Here is a 15,096-nt window from a genome sequence, read left to right as displayed (position 1 = left end):
TCCCCCTCCCAGGACGTGGGAGCCGGAGCAGAGGGGCAGGCTGCTTCCTCCGAGTCCCCTGCCGGCCCTGCCCCCACCGGCTGTGCCTTGTGAGCAGGCAGCCTGGGCCCAGGAGGCCTGTCCGGTGCAGAGGGAGCCTCGGGACCCTGCTGTGTGAGCTGTCGGAATAGAACGCCCTGAGGGTCTGCCCCCCCCCGAACCCCCGCCCCCCCCCCCCGCTGCACCGTCATTGTAAAGGGAAGACTTAGGAGGCTACAGATATTTAAAAAGCAAGTAAACAACCAAATCTCTTTTAAAAAAAGGAGAGAGAGAGAATTCCAGAACACTGTGTAGGCCAATGCTTTCAGGCCTAGGATTTTACAGAGAAAGGTTTCTCCAGGTGTTATCGCACCAGGTGCTGTGGTCAGGTGGGTGAGAGGGTGTGTCTCTGAGGCCTTCCCCTCCTGTTTTCTGAATCCTCATCGCCTCCTCGCCTCCTCAGTGCTGTCTCCCTGCGAAGAATGGAACGAAGAATGGCGCTTGAGTTCATGTGCTGCAGGCGGGTTAGGCTGCCACCTTCTGGCCATTGTTAGAAGACACCTAAAACAGCTGGAAAACAGGAGGAAGGGGCGTGGCGTGAACACATGCCTTCTTTCATGGCCTTTTAAGTTTACTTTCCACAGACTTCCTGTGAGACACAGGATGCAGCCTTCTTCCGGTTCAGTATGCACCTCCCCGCCCACACGAGGAGAGTGCGATAAAATAGAAGGAAATTCAATCACATATTGAATGATCACGTATGTTAAATTACATGCCACCCAGTGCGTATGGATACATCTATTTGAACTCCTCCCAATGACCAAACGCCCGAACGTGCTCTTTCCAAAGGCTCCTAGCTTGTACACTTGGCATTTGTACACGTTTGCAGTGTGCAGTACGGGCCTCAGGGCCGTGCTTCCGCGGAGCAAAGCTCCGAAGGGCCTCCCTGGGGCTCCTGGCCTTCCCATCAGGACAGATGCAGACGGAGAGACAGACGCCCGCGCTGGCGAGGAGAGAATGCATTGCTGGTGATGGGCGCTGCTTTGCTGGCTTGTTGCTAGCGCACCTGCAGTATTTACTGAGGGCCTGTTGTGTACAAGGCACTGCTTCAGGGGGCACAGAAATGAGTAAAACGTACAAAAATCACCTACCCACCCCTTGGAGCACGCACTTGCGTGGGAGGAGATAGACCAAATGAAGTGTAGTAAGTGCTGTGGGGCAGGCAATGCAGAGGAGGTGGTGGGCGTGGGGGTCTGGCGTGGTGAACGGGCGCTCTAAGAGGCTGTGTGTGAACGAAGAGCTGAGGGCATGTTCAGGTGGGAGGCCTGGCAGGGGCAAAGGCTCCGGGAAGGTGAGCAAGGAGGCCTGTCACTGGGCTGAGAGAAGTGGAGGCCATGGGAGGATGGCACTGTGGGAAGAGCAGGTGCTGCCCTGGGGAAGGGAGGCGGGCCGTCCTGGACACCGTTGGTCGCTATTGATGTCCTCGCGTGTCCCAGGAGGACCAGTGTGAACACACACGCCCCATCGCCCTGCGGCTCCTGGGTCATCTCTCCAACGGCTGCAGCCAACACTCGTTTCAGGCTCTGACTTAGGAAAATCACATTAAGGAACGGAGAAGCCAGGCTACTCAAAGTAGCAGCTAGACACCAGCTAGACACCAGCTAGACACCAGCTAGGCACCAGCTAGACAACAGCTAGGCAGCAGCTAGACACCAGCTAGACACCAGCTAGACACCAGCTAGACACCAGCTAGACACCAGCTAGACACCAGCTAGGCACCAGCTAGACAACAGCTAGACACCAGCTAGGCACCAGCTAGGCAGCAGCTAGACACCAGCTAGACACCAGCTAGACACCAGCTAGGCACCAGCTAGGCACCAGTTAGACACCAGCTAGACACCAGCGAGGCACCAGCTAGACACCAGCTAGACACCAGCGAGGCAGCAGCTAGACACCAGCTAGACACCAGCTAGACACCAGTTAGACACCAGCTAGACACCAGTTAGACACCAGCTAGACACCAGCGAGGCACCAGCTAGACACCAGCTAGGCAGCAGCTAGACACCAGCTAGACACCAGCTAGACACCAGTTAGACACCAGCTAGACACCAGCGAGGCAGCAGCTAGACACCAGCTAGACACCAGCTAGGCAGCAGCTAGGCAGCAGCTAGACACCAGCTAGACACCAGCTAGACACCAGCGAGGCAGCAGCTAGACACCAGCTAGACACCAGCGAGGCAGCAGCTAGACACCAGCTAGACACCAGCTAGACACCAGTTAGACACCAGCTAGACACCAGCGAGGCAGCAGCTAGACACCAGCTAGACACCAGCGAGGCAGCAGCTAGACACCAGCTAGACACCAGCTAGACACCAGCTAGACACCAGCGAGGCAGCAGCTAGACACCAGCTAGACACCAGCTAGACACCAGCTAGACACCAGCTAGACACCAGCTAGACACCAGCTAGGCAGCAGCTAGGCAGCAGCTAGGCAGCAGCTAGGCAGCAGCTAGACACCAGCTAGACACCAGCTAGACACCAGCTAGACACCAGCTAGACACCAGCTAGGCAGCAGCTAGGCAGCAGCTAGACACCAGCTAGATACCAGCTAGGCAGCAGCGAGGCAGCAGCTAGACACCAGCTAGACACCAGCTAGACACCAGCTAGACACCAGCTAGGCAGCAGCTAGGCAGCAGCTAGGCAGCAGCGAGGCAGCAGCTAGGCAGCAGCTAGACACCAGCTAGACACCAGCTAGACACCAGCTAGATACCAGCGAGGCAGCAGCTAGACACCAGCTAGACACCAGCTAGACACCAGCGAGGCACCAGCTAGACACCAGCTAGGCACCAGCTAGACACCAGCTAGACACCAGCTAGACACCAGCTAGATACCAGCGAGGCAGCAGCTAGGCAGCAGCTAGACACCAGCGAGGCAGCAGCTAGACACCAGCTAGACACCAGCTAGACACCAGCTAGGCAGCAGCTAGGCAGCAGCTAGGCAGCAGCGAGGCAGCAGCTAGACACCAGCTAGACACCAGCTAGACACCAGCTAGGCAGCAGCTAGGCAGCAGCTAGGCAGCAGCGAGGCAGCAGCTAGACACCAGCTAGACACCAGCTAGACACCAGCTAGGCAGCAGCTAGGCAGCAGCTAGGCAGCAGCGAGGCAGCAGCTAGACACCAGCTAGACACCAGCTAGACACCAGCTAGACACCAGCTAGGCAGCAGCTAGGCAGCAGCTAGGCAGCAGCGAGGCAGCAGCTAGGCAGCAGCTAGACACCAGCTAGACACCAGCTAGACACCAGCTAGGCACCAGCTAGGCACCAGTTAGACACCAGCTAGACACCAGCGAGGCAGCAGCTAGGCAGCAGCTAGACACCAGCTAGACACCAGCTAGACACCAGCTAGACACCAGCTAGACACCAGCTAGGCACTAGCTAGACACCAGCTAGACACCAGCTAGGCAGCAGCTAGACACCAGCTAGACACCAGCTAGACACCAGCTAGGCACTAGCTAGACACCAGCTAGACACCAGCTAGGCAGCAGCTAGACACCAGCTAGACACCAGCTAGGCACCAGCTAGACACCAGCTAGACACCAGCTAGGCAGCAGCTAGGCAGCAGCTAGGCAGCAGCGGCAGTTATGTGCTCTGTGCTTTCCGTGGGAGGAAGGGTCAGGGCATTGGCAGAAACCGTGGAAGGATCGGCAATCTCTGTGCGGCCGGGATGCAGGAGTGGCCCAGGCCCAGGGGAGGGTCTTCCTTACCACCCTCAGGCGCACAGGAACCTCCTCCTGGGCAAGTCTGTCCACAGGCGCTTTCGTGGAAGGTCGGTCTTGCCATCACTGCTCTTCTTCCATATAAAGGGCTTTAAATTAATGAGCTGCTATTATAAACGCATTAAGCAATACATTCACGGCTTTAACATTTGTTTTTTTTCCCATTTTCCCCTTTTTTATTAAGGTATTATATGTGTACATATCTTACCATTGCCCCCTCCACCCCACTCACATACATGCCCTCACCCCCCAGCGTTTTGCGTCCATTGGTTATGCTTATACGCATGCATACAAGTCCTTTGGTTGACCTCTTATCTCCCCCACCTCTCCCTAACCTTCCCGCTGTAATTTGACAGTCTGTTTGATGCTTTACTGCCTCTGTATCTATCTTTTTGTTCATCAGTTTATAATGTTCTTTATTATCCATAAATGAGTGAGATCATGTGGTATTTTTCTTTCATTGACTGGCTTATTTCACTTAGCATAATGTTCTCCAATTCCATCCAGGTTGCTGCAAATGGTAAGAATTCCTTCTTTTTTATGGCAGCATAGTATTCCATTGTGTAGATCAGGGGTCCTCAAATTTTTTAAACAGGGGGCCAGTTCACTGTCCCTCAGACCGTTGGAGGGCTGGACTACAGTTTTAAAAAAAACTATGAACAAATTCCTATGCACACTGCACATATCTTATTTTGAAGTAAAAAAACAAAACGGCAAAAACACCTGCATGTGGCCCGCGGGCCATAGTTTGAGGACGCCTGGTGTAGATGTACCATAGTTTTCTGATCCAGTCATCTGCTGACGGGCACCTAGGCTGTTTCCAAATCTTAGCTATTGTAAATTGTGCTGCTATGAACATAGGGGTGCATATATCCTTTCTTATTGGTGTTCCCAGTTTCTTCAGATATATTCCCAGGAGTGGGATTACTGGGTCAAATGGGAATTCCATTTTCAGTTTTTCGAGGAAACTCCATACTGTTCTCCACAGTGGCTGCACCAGTCTGCATTCCCACCAGCAGTGCACGAGGGTTCCTTTTTCTCCGCATCCTCGCCAACACTTGTCGTTTGTTGATTTGTTGATGATAGCCATTCTGACAGGTGTGAGATGGTACCGCATTGTCGTTTTGATTTGCATCTCTAGGGTAACTGGTGACTTTGAGCATGTTTTCATGTGTCTCTTGGCCTTCCTTCTGTCTTCTTTTGAAAAGATTCTATTTAGGTCCATTGCCCATTTTTTTATTGGATCATTTATCTTCCTTTTATTAAGTTGTATAAGCTGCCTGTAGATGTTGGAGATTAAACGTTTATCAGTATCAACATTTGCAAATATGTTCTCCCATGCAGTGGGCTTTCTTGTTGTTTTGTTTATGGTTTCTTTTGCTGTAAAAAAGCTTTTTATTTTGATGTAGTCCCATTTGTTTATTTTCTCTTTAGCTTCCATTGCCCTAGGGGCAGTATCAGTGAAGAAGTTCTTTCAGCATATGTCTGAGATTTTGTTGCCTGTGGATTCCTCTAGTATGTTTATGGTTTCCTGTTGTATGTTTAAGTCCTGTATCCATTTTGAGTTTATTTTTGTGTATGGTGTAAATTGGTGATCTAGTTTCCTTTTTTTTGCATGTATCTGTCCAATTTTCCCAATACCATTTATTGAAGAGACTGTCTTGACTCCATTGTATGTTCATGCCTCCTTTGTCAAATATTAATTGAGCATAGTGGTTTGGGTCAATATCTGGATTCTCTATTCTGTTCCATTGATCTATAGGTCTGTTCTTGTGACAGTACCAGGTGTTTTGAGAACAGTGGCTTTGTAATACAGCTTGAAATATGTTATTGAGATCCCTCCTACTTTATTCTTCTTTCTCAGGATTGCTGTGGCTATTCAGGTTCTTTTTTTATTCCAGATGAATTTTTGGAGAGTTTTTTTCTAGGTCTGTGAAATATGCCGTTGGTATTTTAAGGGGGGAGTGCATTGAATCTATAGATTGCTTTGGGTAGTATGGACATTTTAATGATGTTGATTCTACCAATCCATGAACATGGTATGTTCTTCCATCTGTTTACATCTTCCTCTATCTCTTTTTTCAGTGTCCTGTAGTTTTCCGCATATAGGTCTTTTACCTCCTTACTTAAGTTTATTCCTAGATATCTTAATTTTTTTGGTGCGATGGTAAATGGGATTGCTTTTTTAGTCTCTCTTTCTGTAAGTTCACTCTTGGTGTATAGAAAGGCCATAGATTTCTTGGCGTTAATTTTGTATCCTGCTACATTGCCGAATTCATTTATTAAGTCTATTAGTTTTTTGACGGAGTCTTTCGGATTTTTTATGTACAATATCATGTTGTCTGCAAATAAAGACAGCTTTACTTGTTCTTTTCCAATTTGGATGCCTTTTATTTCTTCTTCTTGTCTAATTGCAATGGCTAATACTTCCAGTACTATGTCAAACAGGAGTGGTGAGAGTGGGCATCCCTGTCTTGTTCCTGTTCTTAGGGGAAATGGTTTTAGTTTTTGCCCATTGAGTATGATGTTTGCTGTGGGTTTATCATATATAGCTTTTATTATGTTGAGGTATGATCCTTCTATTCCCACCTTGTTGAGAGTTTTTATCAAGAAAGGGTGTTGGATTTTGTCAAATGCTTTTTCTGCATCAATTGATATGATTATGTGATTTTTATCTCTCAATTTGTTTATGTGATGTGTCACGTTTATTGATTTGCAGATATTGTACCATCCTTGCATTCCTGAGATAAATCCTACTTGGTCATGGTGTATGATCTTTCTGATGTACTGCTGGAGCTGATTTGCTAGAATTTTGTTGAGAATTTTGGCATCTATGTTCATGAGGGATATTGGCCTGTAATTCTCTTTCATTGTGTTGTCTTTATCTGGTTTTGGTATAAGGGTGATACTGACTTCATAGAAGGAGCTTGGAAGTGTTCCTTCTTCTTGAATTTTTTGGAATAGTCTGAGGAGGATAGGTTTTAGTTCTTCCTTGAATGTTTGGTAAAACTCTCCTGTGAAGCCGTCTGGTCCCAGGCTTTTGTTTGCCGGAAGCTTTTTGATGACTGCTTTAATTTCTTCCATAGTTACTGGCCTATTGAGTTGTTTAGATTCTTCTTGGTTGAGTTTTGGAAGGTTATATTTTTCTAGGAAGATGTCCATTTCCTCCAGGTTGTCCAGTTTATTGGAATAGAGTTGTTCATTGTATTTTTTAATAATCCTTTCTATTTCTGTGGGGTCTGTTGTTATTTCTCCTCTTTCATTTCTGATTTTGTCTATTTGGGTCCTCTCTGTTTGCTTCTTGGTGAGCCTGGCTAGAGGTTCATCAATCTTGTTTATCCTTTCAAAGAACAAGCTCTTGGTTTTGTTGATCTTTTGTATTGTTTCTTTGGTCTCTATGTCGTTTATCTCCGCTCTGATCTTTATTATTTCCTTCCTTCTTCTTACACTGGGCTTTTCTTGTTGCTCTTTTTCTAACTCTTTGAGTTGTAGGGTTAGGTAATTTATTACCGTTGTTTCTTGTTTTTTGCAGTAAGCTTGTAGAGCTATGAACTTCCCTCTCAAGACTGCTTTCGCTGTGTCCCATAGATTTTGGATTGTTGTGTTTTCATTGTCATTTGTTGCCATGATGTTTTTTATTTCTTCCTTGATCTCTCTGGTGACCCAGTCCTTGTTTAATAGCATGCTGTTTAGTCTCCATGTGTTTGATTTCTTTGGATTGTTTTTATTGTAGTTGATTTCCAGTTTTATGTCACTGTGATCTGAGAAGATGCTTGATATGATTTCTATCTTCTTGAATTTGAAGAGACTTTGCCTATGTCCCAGCATATGGTCTATATTTGAAAATGATCCATTTGCACTTGAGAAGAATGTATATTCTGTGGCTTTGAGGTGAAATGTTCTGAAGATGTCAATTAATTCCATCTGGTCTAGTGAGTCATTTAGGATTGATGTTTCTTTGCTGATTTTTTGTTTAGAAGATTTGTCCAATGGTGATAGTGGGGTATTAACGTCTCCTCCTATGAAAGAAAAAAAAAGTCTCCTACTATGATTGTATTGCTGTCAATCTCTCTCTTGATATCCTCCAGCAGTTTTTTTTTTATGTATTTGGGTGCTCCTGTATTGAATGTGTATATGTTTACCAGAGTTATTTCTTCTTGTTGGATTGCTCCCTTTAGTATTATTAAGTGGCCTTTCTTATCTCTTATTAAGTCCTTCACTTTGAGATCTAATTTGTCAGATGTAAGTATTGCTACCCCAGCTTTTTTTTTTTCATTTCCATTTGCCTGGAAAACCTTTTTCCATTCCTTCACCCTCAGTCTGTGTGTGTCTTTTTTTCTGAGGTGGGTTTCTTGTAGACAGCAGATATATGTGTCTTGTTTTCTTATCCATTCTGTTACCCTATATCTTTTGATTGGGGCATTTAATCCATTTACATTGAAAGTTATTATTGATAGGTACTTATTTGTCACCATTTTTTTTCTATACCCCTGTGTTCCTTCTTTGCTTCCTATTTTTTTTTTTTTTAGCAGAACCTTAAGCATTTCTTGCATTGCTGGTTTGGTGGTGATAAATTCCCTTAGTCCTTTTTTGTCTGTGAAGCTCCTGATTTCACCTTCAATTTTGATGGATTGCCTTGTTGGGTACAGTATTCTTGGATTAAGACCCTTCCCTTGCATGACTTTGTATATTTCATTCCATTCCCTTCTGGCCTGACGAGTTCCTGTTGAGAAATCAGTTGCTAGTCTGATGGGGGTTCCTTTGTATGTAACTTTCTGTCTCTCTCTGGCCACTTTTAAGATTCTTACTTTGTCGTCGGTGTTTGCCAATTTATTTATAATGTGCCTTGGTGTCGGTCTTTTGGGGTTCATTTTGCTTGGGACTCTGTGAGCTTCTTGGATTTGTGTGGGTTTTTTTCTTCCCTATATCAGGTAAATATTCTGTCATTATTTCTTCAAACAGGTTTTCTATTCCTTGCTCAGTTTCCTTTCCTTCTGGAATGCCTATTATGCAGATGTTGTTTTGTTTCGTGTTGTCCCAAAGTTCCCTTAGGCTCTCCTCATGCTTTTTAATTTTTTTTTCTAGAAGCTGTTCTGCTTGGGGTATTTTTTCCCATCTTGTCTTCTAGCTCACTGATGCGGTCCTCTGCTTCTTCTAGTCTACTCTTGATGCTTTCTATTGAGTTCTTTACAGCAGCGATGTCATTTTTCATTTATTCTTGGTTCTTCTTCATTTCCTCTTGGTTCTACTCATATTGTCCAGTTTGTCTTCCATTCTTTTCAGCCACCTTATGACCATTTCTCTGAATCTTTCTTTGATAGGTTGCTTGCCTCTAATTCGTTTACTTCCTTTTCTGGTGATGACTGCTTTTCTTTCATATGTGGGCTGTTTCTTTGTCTCCCCATGGTCTCTCTTCTCCGGATGTCTGGTTATGTAGTTCTCTCTCTCCTGCATTGCTTTAAAGGCACAAAATACAACACAACCAGGTACAACACACAAGGCACTGAAGAGAAATGTATTCACGATATTAATAACCCCCAATAAAGGCGACCACTAGAGTAAGGCAAATTAGGGGATAGGAGAGAAAGAAGAATAAAAAGAAAGAAAAAAAATGAGTGTCAAAATGAAATTGGGAAAAGAAAAACAAAGTAAGAGAGACAAGAATGAGACTAAGAGAGAAAAGGGGAACAAACTATATATATGGGGAGAAAACTCCAATAGAACAACCACTAATCCCAGCAAATGCCAGCAACAAGTACCTGGAGATTAATACAAACTACAACACCAACTAATATGAAGCGAGGCAAGGGAAAACAGAAGTAAAAGTCAAACAAAAACAAAGCAAACAAGAAAACCAAACAAAAAAAAATAAGCAAAACACTCTCACAAAAAAGCATAAAAATTTGATATAATCAACATTCAAGCAAACAACCACAAAAGGACAGAGAGAAAAACAATTGCTGAATAGTTAAGACAGCAAAGAGAGAGGTGTGTGTGGACTTGGAGCAGGGGATTGGAAATTAGATGTATAAGTAGGGTGAAATTTTAGCAGGGGGTAAACAGAATAGGGAAAATCTAAAGCAGGAAAGGGTTAACATAAACAGGACACCAAAAGGGGAAAGGTTAGGAAGAGAGTGATGGCATAAAGGTAGAGTTGAGATAGGGTAAAACGATGCTAAAGGAAAGATGAAAATAGAAGGTAGAACACTAATCTCAAAATAAAACAATGAGAAAATAAAATGACACTTTAAAAAAAAAAGCTAAAATAGTAGTAGTAATAATGCTGATTGAAAATAAAAATGTAATAATTAAAAAGGTAAAATCAAGTGAGGGAAAAAAGAAAAAAATTAGTTTCTTAAGTAAAAGATGCAAAAAATGAAAATAAAAAAATAAAAATAAGAAAATAAAAAATAAAAAAAATGTGCAGTAGTGAAGGTCATTCACTTCCTCTATTCTGTTTGGCACGCCTGTTTCCCAGTCCGGACAGTATTGCAGTTCCCTGCGTTCCACTGCTCCTCAGTGTTGTAAGCCAGTCCTGGTTTTTAAGCAGGCAGTGTCTTAATTTCTCGTATTCCTTTATTTTTGACTAGAGGCCCGGTGCACAAAATTCGTGCACGGAGGGGGGTTGTCCCTCAGCCCAGCCTGTACCCTCTCCAATATGGGACCCCTCAAGGGATGTCCGACTGCCCGTTTAGGCCCGATCCCTGGGATTGGGTCTAAACGGGCAGTCGGACATCCCTCTCACAATCCAGGACTGCTGGCTCCCAACTGCTTGCCTTCCTGCCTTCCTGATTGCCCCTAACCGCTTCTGCCTGCCAGCCTGATCACCCCCTAACCACTCTGCTGCCAGCCTGTTTGCCCCCAACTTCCTTCCTGTGCCGGCCTGGTCACCCCTAACTGCCCTCTCCTGCAGGGTTGATCACCTCCAACTGCCCTCCCTTGCAGGCTTGGTCCCTCTCAACTGCCCTCCCTTGCAGGCCAGGTGTCTCCCAACTGCCCTCTCCTGCTGGCCATCTTGTGGTGGCCATCCTGTGTCCACATGGGGGCAGGATCTTTGACCACATGGGGGCAGCTATATTGTGTGTTGCAGTGATGATCAATCTGCATATTACTCTTTTTATAGATAGGATAGAGGCCTGGTACAGTGGTGGGGGCCAGCTGGTTTGCCCTGAAGGGTGTCCCTGATCAGGGTGGGGTACTCTTGGGGCATGGGGCGGCCTGAGCGAGGGGCCTGTGGTGGTTTGCAGGCAGGCCATGCCCCCTGGCAACGCAAGCGGAGGCCCTGGTATCTGGAATTTATTTTCCTTCTACAATTGAAACTTTGTAGCCTGGAGCAGAGCCAAGCCTGGGGCTCCCTCCGAGGCCTGAAGCCATTGTGTTGGGGTTATAATTGAAACTTTGTTGCCTTAAGCGGGTGGGCCTGGCCAGGGTGTGTGGAAAGTTTTGCTTCCCCTGTTGCCGGCGGCAACCCTGGCCTGCTCTCTCAAGCTCCATTCTGCTGCCATTTGTTTGAATTTGTTTACCTTCTATAATTGAAACTTTGTAGCTTGAGTGGAGGCTTAGGCCTGCAACGGCTGGCAGAAAGCTTGGCTTCCTCTGTTACCTAGGAAACCTTGCTCTCTGTGGCTGTAGCCATCTTGGCTTGGGTTAATTTGCATAGTCGCTCTGATTGGATGGTGGGCGTGGCTTGTGGGCATGGCTTCTGGGTGTGTCGGAGGTATGGTCAGTTTGCATATTTGTCTATTATTAGATAGGATTACACAAGAGTCAGTTTGTGATTCAGCCCCTGGGTGGCAGTGTTTCTGGATTAACATCCGGGTCTATATGGCCTCTCTAGCCTGTACTTAGATCCTGCTTTCTCTGTGGCACTCAATACTGGTTTGTGGAGGTGGGCTGCGCCAGAGCTGGCTCTCTGATGGTCGCTCCCCGCTCCGATCCCCAGGTTCCAGAAAAACAACTTCCCCCTGCAGTCTCCCAGGGCGTCCCCACCTGGATGATCCTTGCTTAGTAAATAGAAGAAAGGAAATGAAGAGGAAAAAGCCCAAGTGCGCGAGCAGTGGGTCTGCGCACAAGTCTAAGCAGCCTGCACACCTTTGAAACTCCTAGGCTGTCCCTTCGCGTCAGATCAAAGTGGGTTGTTTTTTAGAGATCCCCTCTGTTAGCAGCTCTGAGGACGCCCTTCCCCATTCACAGATCACGCCAGCCCCAACAGCCACGGAGTTTTCTAGGCACAGACTTCCCCGGTCCTCCAGCTCCTGCAAAGCGCGCATTTCTCTCCCCCGCCGGGACCAGAGACCTCACCTTATCCCAGGCGAAATCTGACCTTTCCATGGAGTGAAGAGCTCACATTCACGGCTTTACCATTTGTGTTCTGATGGTACCCGCATGGTTCTGGAAGTGAAACGGCACAGGGGTTGATTAGCTGCACATTATCCCTAAAAGAAATGCACCCTGTTTATGGGGAAGGAGTTGGTTAGCGCTGAACAGGAACTCGAGGAGCTGGTGGGGGGGTGTTCACTGAGGAGCCCAGCCGAGAGCAGAGTGTCGGAGGCAGCGGCTTCTCCTCCTCCGAATGCCGACGGGCCTGAGGGGCGGCCTGGGCGGGCGGCCGCAGGGCCGTGCAGGCTGGACGCCCTCCGACCTCACGTTAGCAGGCGGAGAGCGCGGAGCACTGCGTACACGGCTGGAAGTTAAAAACGTGATTTTATAGTTTGATAACTGAAAGGATGTCATAGACCTCCAAATACATCACTTGGTATATCTTTTTTATTTTAGCCAAAGAGCTGCTCATATTGACAAATAGCCTAAGTTTTTATCACTTATCTCTTGTCTCAATAATAGCAACAAAAAGGTTAACCAGCACTCACAGCCACATTCAGAGAGCCGGTCGTTAACCTTCACCGCACACCACGCCGCGCCCGCCGCCCCCGGCACCTGGCCGCTGGAGCCGACCTGACTGTCCTGCGTCTCTGGTTTGCGTGCAGCTCCGAGCCTGTTTTCTGGAATAGGTGGTCACCCTGCTCCAGGGGCCCTGCTCCCACCCCACAGAGCATGCTGCGGCTTCTTCCGCCGGAGAGGTAACGGTGACTCGGGCTCAGCCCAGGGCCCAGGTTGCTTCCAGCGCCCCCAGTGCAAGTTGCAGGGGGAACATTTGGCACCACAGTTCCCAGTGGGAGGCAAGAGTCATCTGCTGTTTCAGTGAAAGTCTTGTGGAGCCACCTGGGTGTGAGCAGACGGAGCAGGACGTGGCCTGGCGGGAGGGACAGATGAACGCAGGCTGCGTTGCTCCAATGAGAGACTGTCACAGACGCAGCGCTGGGGGCAGAGCCGGAGCAGGCCTGGCAGGTGTGAATTTTAGCTCTTCGCACTCAACACCATGCTCGTCGGAGTGAGTGTGCCTGTGCAGGGAGCAGGCGTGGGCTCTCGCAGAGCGCCGTGTCCCGGTACACGAGTCCCCGCGAGGACCGATTCCCCTCACTGCAACACGTTTGCCTCTCAGAGGAGAGCTCGCAGATAAGCTTAGACACGGGGACAATGTGAGCTGTTCGGGAGCCCAGGGCTTCCACTCAGATGGGGAGTCTCAGGGACTGCCCCGGTCTGGCTTTGTTTCGCGCTGGCTTCCTGTCAATACTCAGCGTGAGGAGCAGCTCCTTTCTCCCCCTTCGCAGCCGCTTACGACGTGTGCACTAGAGAGGACGCTTGAGGAGAGCCACCCACTTGTGCAGGGGTTGGTCTCGCAGTGTTTCCCCTGAAAGAGCACTTCAGCAAACTAGCCACTGGGTGTCACTGTTGTGACATGGATGGACGCACATACCGTCCCGTAGCCCCGCCAGCCGCTGTCCCAGTGCTGGAGCTGAGAGTGAGTAGTAGGTTTGTGTCTTAGATCAAGGGTATCGGGAATTATTGTGAACACGTTTTTTTGGTAAGTAAAATAATTCCCATAATTTCTTTTATCAAGAAGCTTGCTTTTTAAAGCTATGCTTTGGCATTCAAAGGGTAAACATATGCAGTCTGTGACTGTGGGTCTTTCTGTAGATGAAGCATTTTGACAAATACGAAGGAAAGATTGTTGACACTTCTAGAAACACGGTTACGTAAGTTATCTTGTCACCTACCAGCACCTGGGTCATTAGTAGGTGGAATTAAAGCGGCGAATGTAGGAGAAGAGAGAGCCCGCAGGCCGGCCTGGGCCCTGGCGCCTCACAGGTGTGGGTTCCGCTAACAGTTAGAGTCTAACTGAAGGCCACACCCCTCGCCGGCTGCCTGAGGAGACAGTTACAACCCGAAGTGGGACCATATTCTCCCACCTTCTCTCCTTCTGACCCCCTCCCCACCCCCTGCTTAATACCCGTCCGTGACTTCATAGAATCCTAACTCCTCACGGCCCCAGGGCCCGATGCCCTGGCCCCCTGCCTCCCCGCACAGGGCACAGGGCGGTCAGCTGCCAGGTGGGTCTCAGCACGGGGCGCCGCTCTGCCCGGCCTCCCATGCCCTCCTTGCCCCGGAATCCGCCGAGCCGCTCTCTGCAGCCATCACACAGGCACACAGGCCCCTCTCCCTTTCCTCGGAGCCGGAACATCCCTCCTCGTCAGCCGCCACCCTTGCTGCTGCTTTTCAGACCCGTTCGTGGCGCTCTCTGCCTTTCTGCATGGCCTTTGCAGTTTCTAGTTACCTGCTGGTGTTCACTCGCCTGTTGCCTGCATCCCCTTCGGATTAGAAGTACTTTTGAGCAGAAACCCTGCCGGCACTGCTCGCCCGGGGCGCCAGGACAGCACTGCCACCGGGAGGCGCTGCGGCAGGTCTGACGAGTGGGCGGAGGCAGGAGGGCCTCTCCCTCACTCAGCTGTGCAGGCCACGTCGGTGTTCAGATGCGTCGGGGGGTCAGCGAGGAGGAAGTAGGCTTGTTTGGGGCAGAGAGTCCCGGGAAATACTTGCTCTATTGGGGGGTTACGTCTGTGCTAAAGTTAGGAAATGTCCTGTGAAAACACAGACTGTACCTGGCAGGCAGGGCCGAGCATTCACTGAGCGTGCGAGCTGTTAGCTCAGCTTGGTGGTCAGTTGGGTCGTCCAAGAACCAGAAGCCCAGGAGACAGGACAGACGCGAGATGCGATGCGTGCGGAGAAATCGCCGCACCGGAGCTGGGCGGGCGGCGGGCGGGCGGAGGCCCTTCGCCTGGAACAGGCCTCCTGGGACGTGGTTTCCTGCCCGGGAGCGGTTCCAAGTGGCGTTTCTGAAAGGCGACGGGGCGAGGAGTCCCATGCCATCACTCGCTGACAGTGCTTTCTATGTTAATGACACGCTTGT

General features: G+C 48.5%; 1 long non-coding RNA gene across 1 annotated transcript; it reads right to left on the bottom strand.

Moving 5' to 3' along the window:
- Nucleotides 1-338: 338 nt before the first annotated feature.
- LOC114228823 (uncharacterized) lies at nucleotides 339-13,764 on the bottom strand. The gene is made up of 3 exons (XR_008554561.1): nucleotides 12,744-13,764; nucleotides 12,093-12,182; nucleotides 339-588 (listed from the first exon to the last, which is right to left on the bottom strand). It is a non-coding gene; the product is annotated as an uncharacterized LOC114228823 (long non-coding RNA).
- Between the last annotated feature and the right edge of the window lie 1,332 nt (nucleotides 13,765-15,096).

The sequence above is a fragment of the Eptesicus fuscus genome, chromosome 19, assembly GCF_027574615.1.
Source record: "Eptesicus fuscus isolate TK198812 chromosome 19, DD_ASM_mEF_20220401, whole genome shotgun sequence".
Taxonomy (NCBI): domain Eukaryota; kingdom Metazoa; phylum Chordata; class Mammalia; order Chiroptera; family Vespertilionidae; genus Eptesicus; species Eptesicus fuscus.
The sequence above is the reverse complement of the archived record's forward strand: the minus strand, read 5'-3'. Positions and strand labels throughout refer to the sequence as shown.